General features: G+C 39.4%; 1 pseudogene; it reads left to right on the forward strand.

Annotated features, from left to right (window-relative positions):
- Nucleotides 1-13398: 13398 nt before the first annotated feature.
- Nucleotides 13399-14555, forward strand: part of LOC104232329 (phenolic glucoside malonyltransferase 1-like) — a 40281-nt pseudogene continuing 39124 nt past the window's right edge.

Genomic DNA, 14555 nt, shown 5'->3' on the forward strand with positions numbered 1-14555 from the left:
GCACCCCAAGGCGAAACACTAGGTCTAATGAAACCTTTTTCAAGCAAGTCTTGCAACTACTCCTTCAACTCTTTCAACTCAGGCGAGGCCATACGATATGGCGGAATAGAAATGAGCTGAGTGCTTAGAGCCAAATCAATGCAGAAGTCAATATCCCTGTCGGGTGGCATACGCGGCAGGTCTGAAGAAAATACCTCAAGAAACTCACGAACAACAGGCACAGAATCAATAGAAAGAACCTAAACACTAGAATCACGAATATATGCCAAATAGGCCAAACACCACTTCTCTACCATACGCCGAGCCTTCATATATGAGATAACACTACGGGTAAAATGACCAGGAGCCCCTCTCCACTCTAAACGAGGTACACCCGGCAAGGCTAAGGTCACAGTCTTGGCATGACAGTTCAAGATAGTATGGTAAGGTGATAACTAGTCCATCCCCAATATGACATCAAAATCAACCATGTCTAGAAGTAACATATCTACACGAGTCTTAAGACCCCCAATCATAACTATACACGAATGATGGACACGATATACCATAATAGAATCACCCACTGGTGTAGACTCATATACACGAGCACTCAAAGAATCACTAGGCATGATTAGATATAGTGCAAAGTAAGATGACACATAAGATTATGTAGACCATGGATCAAATTGAACTGAAGCATCTCTACTACAAACCAGAATAGTACCTGTGATAACTGCATCGGAAGCCTCAGTCTAAGGCCTGGTTGGAAGAGTATAACATCGGTGCTGGGCCCCACCACCCTGAACTACATCTCTAGGACAACCTGTTACTGGCTGTCCTCCACATCTAGTGGTCTGACCTCCACCTCTAATACATCTACCTCTACCTCTAGCACCTCTACCTCTACCTCTAGCTAGCTGAGCGGGCTGTGGAACACTCGGTGCCTGAACCATGGCACGAGAACCCTGATGCTAAGAGATGTTGGATGCTCGAGGTCAAAACCTAGAAATGTGACTCATATCACCACAAGTATAACAAGTCCTCGGCTGCTGAGACTGATGACCTTGACGACCTGAATGACCACCCCAAAAACTCTGGAGCGGCAGTGCACTGATAGGAGCTAGTGGTGCACTATAAGACTACTGATCAGAATATTACATATGAGAACCACAACCACCTGAAGCGCCATGAGAAACCTGAAGTGCTGACTAGAAAGGCCTAAGAGGATGACCTCTACCATACAAATCACTGCCTCCAGACGAGGTACCACTGAATCTTCCTGAATGATGAGGCCTTTTGTCAGACCCCTGACCATCTCCCTGCGATAGAACCATCTCAACTTTCATGGCCACATTGGCCGCCTCCTGAAAAGAAATCTCACTCTCCGTCTCCTTGGCCATGTGAATTCGAATAGGCTGGATACGCCCCTCAATGAACCTCCTCACTCTCTCTCTCTCTCTCTCTATCTCAGTGGGGAGTATAATAGAGCATGACATGCCAACTCGATAAACCTGGTCTCGTACTGAATAACAGTCATAGAACCCTGTTGGAGACGCTTAAACTGCCTCTGATAGATCTCTCTCTGAGTGACAGGAAGAAAATTCTCCAGAAATAGCTGAGAAAACTGCTCCCAAGTCAAAGTTGGTGACCCAACTAGTCTAGCCAAACAATAATCCCTCCACAAGGTCTTGGCGGATCCAGTTAAGCGAAAAGTAGCAAAGTCGACCCCATTGGTCTCCACTATCCCCATGTTCTTGAGAACCTCATGACAACTGTCTAATTAATCCTGGGCATCCTCAGAAGATTCACCGCTGAAAGTGGTAGTGAAGAGCTTAGTAAACCTATCCAATCTCCACAAGGCATCGGCAGACATAGCTGCTCCATCACCGGTCTGAGCTACCACACCCGGCTGAACTGCTCCTACTGGCTAAGCTGCTGGAGTCTGATACTGGGGAGCTATCATCTCCAGAGTGCGAGTAGTAGGAGTCTGGGCTCCTCCTCCATCCTGAGAGATGGTTGGTGCCACAGGAAGCAAGCCTGCCCGGGTGATACTCTCCATAAGGCCCACTAGATGAACCAGAGCATCCTGGAGTACTAGGGTAGCAATGAACCCCTCTGGGACCTGAGCTGGGACCACTGGAACTGCCTGGGCCAGAACCTCATCATCAAACTCAACCTCAGGCTCCGCCGCTGGTGCTGCTGCTCTAGGCTGAGCTCTGCCCCTATCTCGGCCTCTAGCACGGCCTCGGCCTTGCCCTCTGCCCCTCCTAGGAGCTGCTTCTCGGGGCTCGGGCTACTGATCAGTGTATGAGGAAGTGTGTGTTCTCGCCATCTGCGAAAGAATTGAATAGAAATTCAATTAGCATTGAGAAACCAAACTGCGCGATAGGAAATAATAGATGTTAAGTTTTTCCTAACTCCGTAGCCTCTAAGGGATAAATATAGATGTCTCTGTACCAATCCCTCAGACTCTACTAAGCTTGTATGTGAGTTGTGAGACCTGTGTAACCTAGAGCTCTGATACCAAATTGTCACAACCCGAATTTTCCCGTCCTTGGGAGTCGTGATGGCGCCTACTAGTGAAAGCTAGGCAAGCCAACCGTTTGAGCAAATTACCTTTTCCCATTTTAATCCTTTAACAATATGAATAAATAGCGGAATTTAAACAAGTGGAAGAAACAATTTAACCATTTAAATAATTCTAGTATGATTTCTTAAACAAAAGCTACCTAGAATTGGTGTCACAACTTCACAGACGGTCTAGAAATACTACAAACAAGGTCCAAAAAATAAATGCAACACTGTTTCTAAATTACATAAATGAAAAAGGAAGGAAGGATAGAGGGAGAGGCCAGGGCCTGCGGACGTCCGCAGGACTACCTTGGATCTCCGTATGGACTGAAGACAGCCACCCAAGCTAAGGTCCAAAAGTTGTTGCACCGGGATCTGCACATAGTGCAGAGTGATGTTCAGCAAAACCGACCCCGTGTGTTGGTAAGTGACTAGCCTAACCTCGGCGAAGTAGTGACAAGGTTAGGACCAGACTACAAAACAAACCTGTGCAGTTAAAACATATACAATGTAAAATAAAAGTAGGAATATATAGTTTAGAATGGGAGGGGGAAAACATGTTGCGGGGAAACATTAAATGATAATAGAAAGATAGCAGGTAAATACAAGGAACACCATAACTCAAGTATCAACAAGGATTAGAAATCAAACAAGTGCACGGCATCACCCTTCGTGTTTTTACTCTCGTCCTCACCACAAGAATCAATATAAACTGCACAGTATTACCCTTCGTACTTTTACTCTCGTCCTCACCATAAAATCAATATAATCGGCACGGAATTGTACATCGTGCAGCACGACATCACCCTTCGAGCTTTTACACTCTTCCTCACAAAATCTTACACGACATCACCCTTTGTGCTTTAACACTCTCTTACCAAAACAATGCTCGGAATCACCCTTCATGCTTTAACACTCTTCCTCACCCAAACAACAATCACAAGCAATACGACAAGGAAATAAATAAAATTACAAGAAAATCCCGGCAAGGGAACAATAGTTCAACAATCAAATCTCGGCAAGGGAACACTATCAAAAGCATCAACATCCTGGCAAGGGAGATAACATTTAAAGCAACAACATCCCGGCAAGGGAGATAATATAAAAATTCTCTTCTCTTTTTCATTTTTACTTCACAATTCACTTTATAACTTGAGCCAATACCCTATAAGATTCAATTGCCACTCCCACAATTCATTATACAACTTGAGCCAACGCTCCTCAATGTTCAAATATCGCTATTACTTCCACAAGATTTTCTCAACAATAGAAATCATCTCTTAAGGCATGAACAATACAAATGGAATAACATTAGTCATAGAATAAGACTCACGGGCATGCTTGACACCAACGTATAGATACTCGTCACCGTGCCTATACGTCGTACTCAACAAATAACACATAACAAATAGAACACAACTCCTTATCCCTGAAGCTAAGGTTAGACCAAACACTTACCTCGATACCACAAATATAATTCAAGTCTCAACTATCGCTTTACCTCCAATGCATGAAAATAGATTTTCTATAGTTTTTTCCAAAAAGTCAAAAATTGCCCCCGGGCCCACATGGTCAAAACCTGAGGTTCGAACCAAAATCGGATTACACATTCCCCCACAAAATAATTTGTTTTGAAATTGGACCTCAAATCGTGGTCCAAATCCCCAATATTTGAAAAACCTAGGTTTTACCCAAAACACTCAATTTTCCCCATGAAAATCTTTGATATTGAGTTGAAATCATGAGAAAAGATGATAAAGATTGATGAAACCAAGTTAGAAATGACTTACAATCGATTTGGAAGAGTACTTGTATTTTAAAAATCGCCCAAGAGTGTTTTAGTTTTGAAAGGGTTTGAAAAATGGTTGAAATGCGTCTAAGTTATGATTTTGTTACAGGTTACAGGTGTCGCAATTGCGAACCCCTCAGACTGCTAACCTCACATTTGTGAACCCTGAGGAATCCAGTCCTCTTCGCATTTGCGATACTGCCTTCGCATTTGCGACAAGTACTTCGTATTTGCAACCAAGGCAGCTTAGGCCATTATTCGCATTTGCGACCCATTGCTCGCATTTACGAGCTCGCATTTGCGATCTAGGCTTCGTAGTTGCGAAGCCTGTAGCCCTACAACTCACCAGCTAAAAACCTAAAACTCCTTAAGTTAAACTCCACTCTGTGGCTTATCCAAAACTCACTACGAGCCCTCGGGACTCCAAACCAAACATGCACACCAACCTAAAAATATCATACGAACTGGATCGTGCAACCAAATCATGAAAATAACATTTTAAACTATGAATTAAACCTCAAAACTCATTATTTTCATCAAGAACACTTTAAAGTTCATAAATCTTCGACCGGAGGTCCAAATCATGTCAAATAAACTACATTTTCCACCAAATTTCATAGTTATCATTTAAATACTTTAACAAGTTTGTACCGGGCTCCAGAACTAAAATACGGGACCGATACCATTGGTTTCAAATATTAATTCTTTTCTTTATTTCATAGATAATTCAGCAAAACAATTTCTTTCAAAAATTAATTTCTAAGGCTTGGCACCTCGAAATTCATTTCTGGGCATACGCCCAAGTCACATATTTTACTGCGGATCTCCCGAAATCGTTGGAACACTGATCCGGGTCCGTTTGCTCAAAATGTTGACCAAAGTCATCCATAATTAAATTTTAACTCTAGAAATTTCTATTTCTCATATTTTTACATAAAGGACTTTTCGGATATAGGTCCAGACCAGGTATGCAAATCGAGATAAGGTAAAAAGGAGGATTTAGGTCCAGACCAGGCATGCAACCTTTCCCTTTTTTGTTTTGTTTCATTGTTTTTTGATAGTTAGTTTCTTATAAGTATTATTAATATAATTATTATTATTATAATTATTATGCTAATGATCAATACAACCTTATTAAAAAATATAGGGTATTACATCATCCCCACCTTATGAAATTCGGTCCCCGAATTTAATTCAAGTACGTACCTGTAGACTGAAACAAATGGGGATACTTCGCTTGCATATCTTTTTATACTTCCCAAATAGCTTCTCCAATGGTATGATTTCTCCATAAAAATTTAACGAACACAATTTCTTTTGACCGTATCTTTCTTACTTGCCTATCAACAATAGCCATCGACTCCTCCTCGTATGACAACTTCTCATCGAGCGGTATAGTCGGTGCTTCAATCACCTGAGATAAGTCTGATATACGTTTTCTTAGCATTGAGACATGAAACGCTGGATGAATAAAGGACTACTCAGGAGGAAGTGCCAAACGATAAGACACCGCTCCGACTCGGTCTAGTATCTCATACAGTCCTATAAACCTGGGGCTCAACTTGCCTCTTTTCCCAAACCGCATTACACCTTTCATAGGGGAGACTCGTAGAAATACTTTGTCTCCAATTGTGAACACTAAATCTTTTCTTCTCTTATCAGCATAAGACTTTTGTCTGCTTTGAGTTGTAAGCAATCTCTGTCTGATCAACTTGACTTTGTCTATAGCTTATTGTACTAAGTCGGGTCCCAATAGGTTAGTCTCACCACCTTCAAACCATCCGATAGGAGAACGACATCTTCTACCATATAATGTTTCATATGGTGCCATTTGAATATTGGACTGGAAGCTATTATTGTAAGCAAATTCAGCTAAAGGTAGATAAGCGTTCCAGCTACCTCCAAACTCAAAAATGCAAGCTCTCAACATATCATCCAAGATCTGTATAGTACATTCGGACTGCCCGTCTATCTGTAGATGAAATGTAGTACTAAGATGTACTCGTGTACCTAATGCTTCTTGAAAAGATTTTCAAAAGCGTGAAGTGAATTGTGATCCTCTATCAGAAATTATGGATATTGGAACTCTGTGAAGTCGGACAATTTCGTTCATAAATATCTGTGCATGCTTCACTCCACCATATATAGTCTTCACCGACAAAAAAGTGTGTTGATTTCGTTAGTCGATCTACAATCACACATACTGAGTCATAACCTCTAAGGGTTCGTAGTAGCCCGGTGACAAAATCCATAGTAATTCTTTCTCATTTTCACTCTAGAATCTCAATTTGTTGTAGTAGTCCTGTGGGTCACTGATGCTCAGCCTTGACCTGTTGGTAAGTTAAACAACTAGAAACAAAGTTAGTAACATCTTTCTTCATACATTCCCACCAATAAAATTGCTTCAGGTCATGGTACATTTTGTGGATCCAGGATGTATAGTATATTTAGTGTTGTGAGCTTCTTTAAGAATAGCATGTCTCAACCCATCTACGTCTGCTACACATAGTCGGTCACTCATTCGAAGAATACCATCACTTTCAACAATTATATCCATGCTTTTACCAGCTAAGGCCTCATCCATGTATTTGCATAGTCGTTCATCCTCATATTCGGTGGCCTTAATGCGCTCAATTAATTAAGACTTAGCCTTAGCACAAGCCAACAATGGCTCTGAATTTTCGATACTAAATCTGATACCTGTATCTACTAGTATCTGAATATCCTTGGCCAAAAGTCTTTTTGTAGGAGCTATATGTGCCAAACTCCCCATAGATTTTCTACTCAATGCATCAGCCACCATATTGGATTTTCCAGGATGATACAAAATAGAATAATTATAGTCTTTGAGTAGTTCCATGCAACGACGCTGCCGAAGATTTAGATCTCTCTGCTGAAAGATATATTTCAAACTTTTATGGTCAGTATAAATCTCACAAGTTTCGCCGTATAGATAATGTCTCCAAAGTTTTAGAGCAAATACCACTGCAACCATCTCCAAATCATGTGTAGCATAGTTTTGCTCATGCTTTTTAAATCAGCTGTTAGAGCAAAAGAGTTATGCCGACCGTAAGGTTCGTGATGTGAAATTCATGGTCGGTGAGCGGGTGTTACTTTGTGTGTCACCTATGAAGGGCGTGATAAGATTTGGGAAGAGCGGCAAGCTTAGCCCTAGATTCATTGGCCCGTTTGAGTTTCTTGGTCGAGTGGGAGATATGGCTTACAGACTTGCGTTGCCGCCGAGTTTATCAATCGTGCGTCAAGTGTTTCATGTGTCCATGCTTCGAAAGTATCACGATGATCCATCCCACGTGTTAGACTTCAGCACTGTCTAGTTGGACAAGGACTTGTCCTATGAGGAGGAGCTGGTAGCTGTTCTAGACTGGCAAGCTTGTTAGTTGAGATCGAAGCGTTTCCCTTCTGTTCGTGTTTAGTAGAGAGGTCAGCCTGCCGAGGAAGCTACCTTGGAGTCTGAGTCCGATATGCAGAGCTGATATCCCCATCTTTTCTCCGACTTAGGTACATTTCTTATGTTCGTTCGAGGACGAACAATTATTTTAGAGGTGGAGAATGTGATGACCTTTTACTCGTTTGGATATGTTCTGAGGCCTTAAAAACCTCTTTTATCTTACCTCGATTTTGCGTGCATAGTCAGAGCGCGTTTCCGAAAAGCTTTTATGTGAAAACTAAGTAAACTAAAGAAATTGGCTTTTAAAATTGAATAAAGTTGACTTTGGTCAACATTCTTGGTAAACGAACTGGACCCGTGATCCGACGGTCTCATAGGGTTCGTAGTAAATTTTGGGACTTCGGCATATGCCCAGAATCGAATTCCAAGGTCCCAAGCCCGAGAAATAAATTTTTGAAAGAAATGGTTTAACTGAAATTATAAGAGTTTTTAGAAATGAAAAGAGGTTTGAAATTGATGGTATCGGGCCCATATTTTGGTCCTGGAGCCCGGTACAGGTTTTATATAATAATTAAGTTGAATCTGTGACATTTGGTAAGAATCGGAGTTCGTTTAGCATAAATCGGACATTTATTTGAGAAATTGAAAATTTTGATGTTCTTGAATGATTTCCTGAATTTGAGATTTAATTCATAGTTATTGATATTATTTTGATGATTTGATCGCACGAGCAAGTCCGTATGATATTTTTAGACTTGCTTTCATGTTTGGTTTGTAGCCCCGAGGGCTCGGTTGTTTTTAGATTTGCTTGCATATTTGCAGGTCTACAGGCTAAGCAATGGCTCGCAAATGTGATCTCGCATTTGGGAAGAAACATCGCAATTGCGATGATGGGTTGGGACTGGGAGACCTTCGCATTTGCGGGGCTCATGTCGCAAATGCGACCTTAGCAGGCACCGCAATTGCGAACAGTTGTTCGCATTTGCGAAGAAAGTAGAGGTAGGCCTTCCTTCGCAATTGCGAAGCTTTAGCCGCAATTGCGAGTTCGCATTTGCGAACATGACCTCACAAATGCGATATCTGCGCCTGTGTAAAATCAAACTTACACGAATTTTTCTTCATTTTTCAAACTCCCTGAAACCCTAAGCTCTGTTGGGCAATTTTCTAAAGAAAATTTCTTCTTCAAGTCAATTGCAAGTCATTTCTAACTCATTTTCTTTAATATATAACATCTTTTCACATGATTTGAATTCAAAATCAAGGGTTTTCATGGGGGAAATTGGGTGTTTTGGGTAGAACTTAGGATTTTCAAATTTTGGGGATTTGGACCTCGATTTGAGGTCCAATTTCAAAATAAATTATATAGTTGAGTTCGTGGGTGAATGTGTAATCAGGTTTTGGTTCGAACCTCGGGTTTTGACCATGTGAGCCCGGGGTCAACTTTTGACTTTTTGGAGATAACATTAGAAAACCTATTTTCATTTATTAGAATTGATTCATTTAACATTTATTGATATCATTAAGTAAATTGTGGCTAGATACAAGCAAATTGGTGGTGGAAACAAGAGGTAAAGCGGTAGTTGAGGCTTTAATTTTGTTCATGGCATTGAGGTAAGTGTTTGGTCTAACCTTAACTTGTGGGATTAGGAGTTGTGTGTCTTATTTGCTATGTGTAATTGTTGAGTACGACGTATAGGTGTGGTGACAAGTATCTATACGTCAGTGCCAAGCATGCCTGTGGATCTTATACTATGATCAATGTGACACCGTTTCGTATTGTTCATGCTTATTATAATGAATTCTATTGTTGAACAAGGCTTGTGGAAATATTATTGGTAATTGAACATTGTAGAGCGTTGGATCAAGTTGAGAATTGAGTTGTGAAGTAATTGTGAAAAAGAAAAGAGGTTTATGATACTGTTTCCCTTGCCGGGATGTTATTGTTTTTGATATTATCTCGCTTGCCGAGATGTTATTACTCATGATATTATTTCCCTTGCCGGGATATTGTTGTTATGCTATTGTTCCCTTGCCGGATTTTACTGAATGTTGCTTAATCTTTTCTTTGCTTCCACCATTTAAAAAAATCTAAAATCAACAAAAAAAAGACACACTAATGTAACGAATGGTTACAGAATAATGAGTCTTGGCTTTTGACATCTACCTTTCAATTGTTTTTAAAGTCATCTTGTTATCTATATGTCTTCAAGATCCGTTTGCTTTGTGCTCTGTCCTTATGTTTCTCTATTCAATTATGCATATATAATTTTTTTGGCACATTCTCCTTCCTTTTTCTTTTGGATTGATAGTTGTTGTGCTGAATTCCTTTCTTTTGATTTTATGTCATCCACAATTAAGAAGAAGTATGTAAACTGAAGTATCAACTTTGGCTTAGAGTATGTGTTGCAGGAGCTGCTGCACATTACGTGTTTCTTTTTCTCATTTTTTGTTTAAGTTTCTCATTTCTGGTATACAAAGAGTACTAAATTATGTATTTAAAAACCAGTAATTTCAGCTACACAGTATTAACAACTAAGACTACATTTAAATGTACATGGATACCGAAATTTAGAAGTAAAGGCTTACAAAAATATCAGTTTAGCTGTGATCATCCAAAAGGTCATCTCTTATTTTAGAAGTCAAATCTGTATTCTGAGGCCTTAAAACCCTATTTTTGTCTTACCTCGATTTGTGTGCACAGTCCGAGCGCGTCTCCGGAAAGATTTTATCTAAACTTTAAGAGAAATATTGAATTTAGCATTTAAAATTGATTAAAGTTGACTTAGGTCAATAGTTTTGGTAAACGAACTCAGACCCGTAATTTGACGATCATGTAGCGTCCGTAGTAAAATATGGGACTTGGACGTATATCCGGAATCGAATTCCGAGGTCTCTAGCCCGAGAAAATAATTTTTAAATAAAATTGTTTGCTGGAAAATATAAAGATTTTTGGAAATAAAATGGTCTGTGTTCTTCATGGTATTGGGCCCATATTGTCGTGACCCCCAATTTCACCCTCGGCAGTTGTGATGACGCTTACAAGTGAAAGTTAGGCGAGCCAATTATTCCAACTAATTAACCCTTTTCATTTTTAATCCCTTAACAATTGTGAGTTAACATTTTATAAACAGCGGAAATAATAAATCAGAAGAATGAAATGTAACAATTAAAATAATATCGATACAAATCCATAAACATAAGCTACCCAGAAATGGTGTCACAATCTCACCGACAATCTAAGAATGCTACAAATAGGGTTCGACTGCCTCTGAAATAGTAAAGAACAGAAGAAAAACTAGATAGGAAGGTGACACCAAGGCCTGCGGATGCTGCAGGAATACCTCGGGTCGTCTGATGGATTGAAGGCATCAACCTCACTATGTTCCAAAAGTTGCAGCATCGGGATCTGCATAGAGTGCAGAGTGTAGTATCAGCACAACTGACCCCATGTGCTTGTAAGTGCCTAGCCTAACCTCGGCGAAGTAGTGACGAGGCTAGGACAAGACTACCAAATTAACTTATGCAGCTATATCATATACAACAAGTAATAATGACAAAAACTATCAGTTAAAGATGGGAAGGGGAAACATGTTGCGGGGAATATCATGTACAAACAAAATCTCAGTAAAGAAGTGAAAGGAACACGAAAATTCAACTGTAAGCAAGAATAAGGAAATCAAAGACAAGTGCACGGCATCACCCTTCGTGCTTTTACTCTCGTCCTCACCATAAGAATCAATATAATTGACATGGCATCACCCTTCGTGCTTTTACCTCACATAATCGTGACACGGAATTATCCTGCATGCATTATCACTCATATCATTGCACGACATTGTACATCGTGCGACACGGCATCACCCTTCATGATTTTACCTCACAATATCGGCACGACATCACCCTTCGTGCATTAACACTCTCAAAATTATGCACCGCATCACTCTTTATACTTTTATATTCTTCCTCACCCAAATAACAATCACAATACAATTTGGGCAAGGGAATCAATAATATCACAATATGAAAAGCCACCCAAATTTTGGATTGACCACCCCAGTCGCAGAGATGTGTGACTAAGGGCAGCAAAAATAGGTACTCCGTTTGTCACCGCAAAGACATGCACGTCAATGAATTGAGAGCAACCTCAAAAGTTGTCTATTTCCCTCTATTGTAATAGTTAGAAGAGACTCGTATCAGATACAAAAAATAGAAATCAATTACTACTACAAGTTACATCAGATTAGTCACGGATGTGCTTAGCTTGTGAGTCGTGAAATATCAATAAGAAACTCTAGTGTTCTACACATCTCTAGCCACATGTCATCCTTTCTATATTTTAAGTGAAAATCAACAACACAATAATACTATTATTGGAAAGAAATAGAACTGCTAGTTGGGTTATTATAAGTTTACTTCACTTGCTGCTTTTCTTCACCTAAAAACCAATAAAAAGGAAATAATAAGTTTCAAGGTATCAAAACCACCATCCATGATGAATCGACCTGTGGCCACCCATAACTCTAACCTCCATTAACAACCATGACAAAAATTAATTTAGGCTGCACGTTGTAATCTCAGGAGTGACATTTATACTTTTTATAATCTCCTTCATAGTATTCCAGACTCTGCCACGGGTAGAAAAATGCAATGTAGTACATCACAACTTAAATTTGGGCGCTTTTGATTGCTTAGATGACGTTATTGATGCTCTATAAGTCCTACCAGTTACATTCTAGAGGTTTTCCCTATTTATTGTATAGTTGAAAATATTCTAAGAAACTTATCGGGTGCGGATCTAATGTATCACTTATGGATTAATTTAAACCTAGCAACTTTGGCTCGAACACTGTATTAGTATTTGTTTAAAAAGCCACTGAACAAATACAAATAATCAATCTTAAATATAGAAAATCAAATTCTGAATCCCCAAATTGACCACTCAACTAAGCCGGAATTATAAGCTATTTGGATGTCGGATAAGATTAATTTTCTATTTTCATATCCCATCTATCCAGGTGGACCCAGTTTATTACAAATTGTGGATTTAAAATAAAAATTAATCAATCATACTCTTTATATATTTTTTTTAAAAAGTTACATGTATCTAATTGACATGGGATAATCATATATACCACAAAATCAAAGAAGGAAAAAACGAAGATGTCTAAAGATTGAAAAGAGGGTAGACGGCTTAAAAGGGGAACCTGACTTCAGGGTTGCTGCAAATATTACGAACCAATTGCATGCCATAAATCTAATCATAAATCAACAGTAAACCCAAGAGCGAAAAATACCTCAAATGACCTATAAAAAAAGTAGCCTATTTTCAAGGCAAGTGGAAAAACAGGGAAGCAGAGCACACGCTAACTTTACAGAAGGCTATTTCAATGATAACCTACTTTATACTAACTGGGTTTATTCTAGCTTTTTTGTAAATCAAAGAAATAATTTATTCTCCAAAATAACATTGAAGTTATCAAAACCACCATCCATGGCGAATCAGGTCGTGGTCAGCCATAACTGTTACCTCCGTCAACAACTATGACAAAATCAAAAGAAAAAAATTGAATTGAACTCACCAAAAGATAAAATGCAAATCAGCAACAGTGATAAAGTCGAAGAACCACGGTGAAAATAGAGAGAGATGAAAGAGTGTGTGAGTTGAATCAAAGCTTTCAGTAGAATAATCCTAAAACTTTCGATTCTCCACCGTTTACCCAAAATCCGAAGTAGCACGTGGTCGTCTCTCAGGCATTTAACCCAGCAGACGTAGGGAATCCATTGATGTTAATCTTTTTCTCAAAGATAATAATACCCCCGATAAGGCTAGGTGTAATGATAATTATACCCTCAATAAGGACAGGCAAGCATGTTGACCTGGTGTGTGCTTATTCTCCCTTATTAATAGAGAGAATATATCACTCTTGATTCATTAGAAGAGACGACCATTTTATTAAGTTGAAGTACATATATGGCTTTAGTGATTGAGCAATGTCAAGTTGCACCACCTCCGAGTAGTGCATCTCAACTCACACTCCCTCTTACATAGTTTAATTTTCAATGGTTAAATTTCTACCGTATGCGGAGGATTCTGTTCTACAAGCTCCCTATTTCCAAAACCACATTCGTCCAAACCATTATTCCTAGTCTTACAAACTTTATTTCCCTCACTCTCTGTCACGATCCGGAATTACCACCATGGGGACTGTGATGACGCCTAATGTTTCACTTACTAGGCAAGCCAACGTTAGAACAATCTACTCCTTTTAACAGTATAAATTGGATATTAAAGAAGAAATGAGATAATTGAATAAATTTAAGTAACAATGCAAAAACTGAACTAGCCAAATATCTATTACAATTCCCTGGACCTGGCGTCAATAGTGCACAAACTACAAAAGTAATACACATAAGGGTCTGAAATAAATAACAAGTTGTTCGAATGAAAGTACACAACTAAATAGACAGAGGATGGGGACTCCAGGAGTTGCGGGCGCTAAACAGTTGTACCTCAAGTCTTCGCGAATGTTCGATCTGAGCTTGCTAATAACCGCCGTTGGGACTGTCTCCAAAACACACTGTACAGAGTGCAGTATCAGTATAACCGATCTCATATACTGATAAGTGCTAAGCCTAACCTCGATGAAGTAGTGACGAGGCTAAGGCGGGTCACCTACGCTAAAACTTGTATGCAGTCTATAATAATGACAAAATAATTAAAGTATAGTATAGAATTAAATAGCCAACCCGATCCCACCGTATATCAATATAAATATCATAATCCACCCTTATTTCACTATATCTATC

This window comes from Nicotiana sylvestris, chromosome 8, assembly GCF_000393655.2.
Source record: "Nicotiana sylvestris chromosome 8, ASM39365v2, whole genome shotgun sequence".
In the NCBI taxonomy this organism is placed as follows: domain Eukaryota; kingdom Viridiplantae; phylum Streptophyta; class Magnoliopsida; order Solanales; family Solanaceae; genus Nicotiana; species Nicotiana sylvestris.